Source organism: Saccostrea cucullata, unplaced genomic scaffold, assembly GCF_032062105.1.
Source record: "Saccostrea cucullata isolate Sc308-1 unplaced genomic scaffold, CSIRO_AGI_Scuc_v1 ctg4282, whole genome shotgun sequence".
Classification (NCBI taxonomy): Eukaryota; Metazoa; Mollusca; class Bivalvia; order Ostreida; family Ostreidae; genus Saccostrea; species Saccostrea cuccullata.
The window spans coordinates 42,983-48,982 of NW_026936137.1; the positions used below are offsets into that span (position 1 = coordinate 42,983).

General features: G+C 33.7%; 1 long non-coding RNA gene across 1 annotated transcript in view; it reads left to right on the forward strand.

Moving 5' to 3' along the window:
* The window catches only part of LOC134244854 (uncharacterized), a 37,922-nt gene extending 37,054 nt beyond the window's left edge, over positions 1-868 (forward strand). The window contains exon 3 of the long non-coding RNA XR_009987299.1: positions 803-868. This is a non-coding gene — a long non-coding RNA (uncharacterized LOC134244854). The remainder of the gene's footprint in view (positions 1-802) is intronic.
* The last annotated feature ends 5,132 nt before the right edge of the window (positions 869-6,000 follow it).

Here is a 6,000-nt window from a genome sequence, read left to right on the forward strand (position 1 = left end):
CAACAGCCGCAGCGAGCTACGTATTTATGCAGGAAAATAATTATTCAAACATATTGCAGGATTATTTTATAATATTTGGAAGTATTACACATAGCAGAACTCGGAAAGGAAAACACGGAAGTTACAAATGTAATCTGGAAATTTTTTTTCATTTTTAAGAACAGAAGATCGCAAATGAAAATGGTGTCGTCATACAGCCTTCAATGTCTTAACTATCCAAATCCCGATTATATAATATGACAATTATGGACTCTTTTGGTGTTAAATATGGTTTGTTATTCACCAGAAAAATAACCATATTGACCTCGGCTTCGGTCAATATGAATATTTTTCTGATGAATAAGGATATGGAAATAACGAACAGTATTCAATCTCAACGTCCATTAAACAAATATACAAAATAAGAGCAGAGCAAACACGGACCTCCGAAACATCAGAGGTGGGATCAGGTGCCATGGAGGAGGGAGCATCCCCTGCTGACCGGTCACACCCGCCGTGTGCTCATTGTCATAATCAGGAAATAACGGAAAAATCCGTAGTCAATTCAGTGTATAAATAATGGACTAACAATTGGTATGAAAAACGTCAGTCAGCATTTCATTCAATGATAAATTGTATTTGCTGACAAGGTCAATAACAATCCATATTCAACACCAAAAGAATCCATAATTGTATACTATAACCTTATAACCAATTATGATATTTAAAAAATATCGTTAGATTGAGTTAGATCAAAATAAGAGTAAAGCGATTGTTTGTAGAATAGATACTTGAATGAATTTTTGACAAAATATAATTTCAGATACCTATATTCCAACAAGATAACCACCATTTCAGACAACACCTTTAATGGAATGCCAAATTTACAGTTACTGTAAGTTTTTAAAAATTCATTTATTAAACATTTACTTTTCATCTGTCAGATTTTTTACAAAGATTATCTGTTAGTCAATCCCAAATTTAATGTATCATGCCTACAACTTTTTGTGCTGATTTGTGAAAAAAGTACAAAGAGGATGACAAATTTGATTCTTTTATAATTTTTTTCAATTCTAATGCTACTGTATCTTATTTCAATTTGTTCTTAATTTTTCCCCTCTGAGATTCTCATCTTCTAGGCCAAACTTCTTTCAAGATAAATTGTCTCTTCTGCTGAAAAATATAAACAAGCAAAAGAAGGATATGTGAACTCATCCTTGTTCTTTTCTTGATAAAACCTTTTTTCTTCATTGTCCACTGCCAATTCTTGATAATGTATATATCCTCTCCAACTGACCAAATGTTCTACCTTAGTATTAAGAATTCTATGTTTGCAAAGCATGGTAGGAACACCAATTTCTCGCACATCCTTTTTTTCAATTAGCACTGTGATACACTGCAAATATATCACAAGGAATATATCAGTTTTGTTTTTTAAAGAATTTTGACAGCGTACTTAGTATGACACTGTCCCCTTCAACAAAAGGGACATTCAAACAACCATGACTACTGTCCCTATTTTGAACGCTTTTAAATAGCCAAGTACTTATGAAACGAGAGCTGAAATGGAAATTTCACCAATATTTTTTTATAAAGTAAACATTCGGTGAAAACAAATTGAGATTGCTCTGCTTTTTTTTTTTAGGTTTCCCGTATTTTGAAGGACTTTAAACTAGTCCGTTATCTGACGCCTTTTCTTATAGTAAGCCTTAACAGTGCTGAGTAAAGTCATTGTAAATTGGTTCTGAACATTGTCTTGTAATAAAAACAAATCATAATAACTGATGTAAAATAACACTTAGGAAATCATAATGTAACAAAAACCTACGAAAAAGATAAAATATCTTTTTTTAAGACACAAATGTGGAATTATGTTAATTTATGATATCCCTAGAAAACGATAGTAAACAAAACAATCCCTGAAACATTTGTATTTTCCATTATTCAATTCGCGCACTATTCGTTAAGCGTTCGTTTAAATTTTTGCGTTTAGAGTTCACCATGCGCTGGCGTCCACCGTTCATGGAGCGTTCACCGTTTGCTTTTTCAGCGTTCAGCTTGCATAAATGTTCACAGATCGTTTATTCTTCATTGTCATTTGGAACTCTAATGTGGTAGGATTTATCTTTGTAAAGGGGAAAAGGCGTGAAAAAGGGTTTATTTTTTCTTAAAGCATCATTCTATAGTTATTTTTTTATTTACCAATTGATAATATGTCGAGTGATTTTTTTTAACAGAAATGTTGTTCGTGGTATTTTCAGTAAGTACAATGTTACATGTACATGATTTAAATTTAAATACGGTATCAATGTACAATTTTGATACGTAAAGAACTGAAAACCAAAGAGGTGATTATCCAGGTCACTTCATTAACCACCTGCTTATTTTTTATAAAAATATACATTTCTTACATTATTTTCAGTCAATATATAAATATACGTACATGTTAAAATAAATTCACTAGAAAATGCAACTATTTTAGGATTCATGCATCTAGAACCATACCCCTGAACAACTGGAAGCAGCGTTTAAACTTATCTAAATATGTGCGTCAGATCACTGCAAAGGAAAGACCAATAATTCATCATTTGAATTAGATATTCAGCTGATTCAATTACAGTTTTAACAACGCTCAATTATAATAAACCCTTATCCATTGCTTGTAGTGTAAAAATCATTTTGGTAACCAAAAACCGTGGAAGCATTCGATTCATTATTTAACATATTGTTTAAAGCTGCAAATTTATTGATGTGTCCAATTAAGACCCAATATCCTTTATTAAGAATGGATGAATTTTAGAAACAACCTGCTAGGTTTTTACACTTGGCTAGCGGTCATTGGCAGGTCATGTTAGACCTTGAAGATATAGACAAGATAGTTTTCGGTTTATGTACAACTCGTAGGTTCTGCCAATCCAAGATCATACCATTTTACTGTCAATTCTTGTTTAGGAAGATGTCTTCTATATGAACGGGTTATTATAAGGAAACATTTATTTCTTCTTAGCTGTCAGGGTTATTGGTTTTACACTTACGACATAAGCTAGTAAACACCAAACAATCGTACCAATGTAAGAGAAGATGATGTGGAAAAATGTTGAAAGCCAGCAATATTTTTTTCTCTTTTTATATCGACCTTTTTGTCTTCATGTGCAGCATTTTCTTTTAAATATACATGGCTAGTACACTTGAGAAGAAAAATGCACTTGTTATGGTCTTCGACTCGACATTTATATATATCGAATACGTGCTATCGATTAAAAGTATTAACTTCCAATAGTATGTTGATTCAATATGTCCCTGTGAGCCTGAAATGACATATATTGCGGAAGCTAACACATCTGCTTCATTTTTGGATATTTTATTTAAAAAATGTTAATGGTAACATAATAAACAAGTTGTTTTAAGATAAACGCCATTTTTTTCAACTTTTTAATCGTCAACACTTTTACTCATGTAGTAATATACCATTGACACATGCGTAAGGGGCTTATGTCCCTCAGTTAATTCGATACGTAAGAGCATATTTTAATAAGAAACAACTCATAGAACAGGGTAATGTTTTGACAAACAAGTTGATGAAACAAGAATTTCAGCCGACTCATTTAAAGTAATTATTTTGCAATTGATTAGGGATATCAACAAATAGTCGACTTTTCAACTATCAGTAGAATGGACCGACAGTCGAATAATACAAGGACATCCAATATTAAATAAATGTCAGAAATAGAGTTGAAATGGACATTCTCATCTCAAAAGTAAATTAAACGTCATTCCTCAAACCATTGTAGTATACGTTATCAGATGAATAAGAGCTCAAACGCCTCATACTATTAAACAAATAATTTTCCCTTTTGACCTCATGGAAAGTACAGTTAGTAATTATATACCGCTATAATCATTCTCAGTTCCTGTCATTTTTGTTCTTGTAGTAAATTATGCAGGTCCAAAATTGACTTTGAAAATTATTTATTGGACTTGTACCAAGTGTAAATTTATAGGTACATCTATGAATGTTGAAATGCTAGGAAAACACCATAGCCGTAACGTTTTGAAACTTCGATAAATATCATAACAATTATCTTACATGTCATTGCCGGGGTAATTACTAACTGAACAAGCCGTATTTGAACAAACTTGTGGATAGGATATGGAAATAACGAACAGTATTCAATCTCAACGTCCATTAAACAAATATACAAAATAAGAGCAGAGCAAATACGGACCTCCAAAACATCAGAGGTGGGATCAGGTGCCATGGAGGAGTGAGCATCCCCTGCCGACCGGTCACACCCGCCGTGTGCTCGTTGTCATAATCAGGAAATAACGGAAAAAATCCGTGGTCAATTCAGTGTATAAATAATGGATTAACAATTGGTATGAAAAACGTCAGTCAGCATTTCATTCAATGATAAATTGTATTTGCTGACAAGGTCATTGTATCGACCATAGAATTTACGAAATGATGACTTTAAACGAGACTGTTGATATTCTTGTTTCATCAACTTGCTTGTCAATAATTTACCTCGTTTAAGAAATTGTTCATATGTAGAGCATGCTCTTGCGTATCGAATCAATTGAGATATAAATATTCCGTATGCAGGTGATGAAGGTATATTGCTGCATAAGTAAGGGAAGTTGACGATAGAGAAGTTAAAGTCATCACGTTTATCATATAGCTTGGTTGTTAGATACCCTTAGTGTCTTTTTCAAGTAAAATATCCTAAAATGAAGTAGAAGTGTTGGACTCTGTAGTATCTTTTATCTCAAGCTCACCAGGATATATCGTGTCGACGTAAGAATGGAAACTATCATTATTAATTGACAATCCGTCAACGATATACCTAAATGTACGGAACAAGTCAAATTATGGAGGAGTGCATAGCGAGTGTCCGAACCTGGATGACTGTAAACAAACTCAAATTGCAGGATGCAAAAACCGAGATAATGATGATCGCCAGTGCTCATAACCAGTACCGTTTTAAGGACATTCAGCTGAAGATTGGTGACGCAATAGTGACATATCAATCAACTGTTAAAAACCTCGGTGCTGCCCTGAATGCCACCTTATCAATGGAAACACAAGTCAACTCCATGGTAAAAAAAAAGATCTATTTCAACATTAGGAGAATCTCCAAGGTGAAAAAACATCTCACCCAGGAAGCGTGTTCAAAGGTCATCAATGCAACAGTCGTATCCCATCTCGACTATAACAATATCCTTCTGCTTGGCTTAACCAATCGGACCATGTAACGAATACAAGTGACTCAGAACAATGCTGCGCATTGTCTCACAAAAACATGCCTCAGACAACATATAACGCCAGTACTTCAACAACTGCACTGGTTGTCTGTAAAACAACGTGTTTTGTTTAAAGTGCTGACTACCATGCACAGGTGTCTGCACTCCTCCTCCGCATCATCATATATGAGAAAGTTATGCCCTACTTATCAGCCACAAAGGACTTTAAGATCATCATCTGACAAAACTAATTGTAAAGAAATCATCAATCAAATATGGTGCAAGAGCCATAAGCACATTAGGCACACAACTGTGGAACAACCTGTCTTTAGAAATACAGGAGCTTGAAGCATATGGATCATTCCGCAAGAACCTAAAACACTCTTGTTCAAGCTGGAATATAACCTATTAATGTAAAATTCTAGCACAACATTAACAACTCCATGTGTAATCTCCGGTAAACTCAACTTCAGAAGTACTATCCTGTGTACATATAAGTTTTTATTTTCACTTCTTTACGATAACCAATTTCATCTCACTACCGTGTTTTATATAAGGTCCTTCTTTGTTTTATCAATAATTGTTTTATCAATAATAGGGATGCTCACTCCTCCATGGCACCTGATCCCACCTCTGATGTTTCGGAGGTCCGTGTTTGCTCTGCACTTATTTTGTATATTTGTTTAATGGACGTTGAGATTGAATACTGTTCGTTATTTCCATATCCTTCCTTACTTCCCATATCAAATTTAAAGGTTTCATTGATATATTGTTATTAAA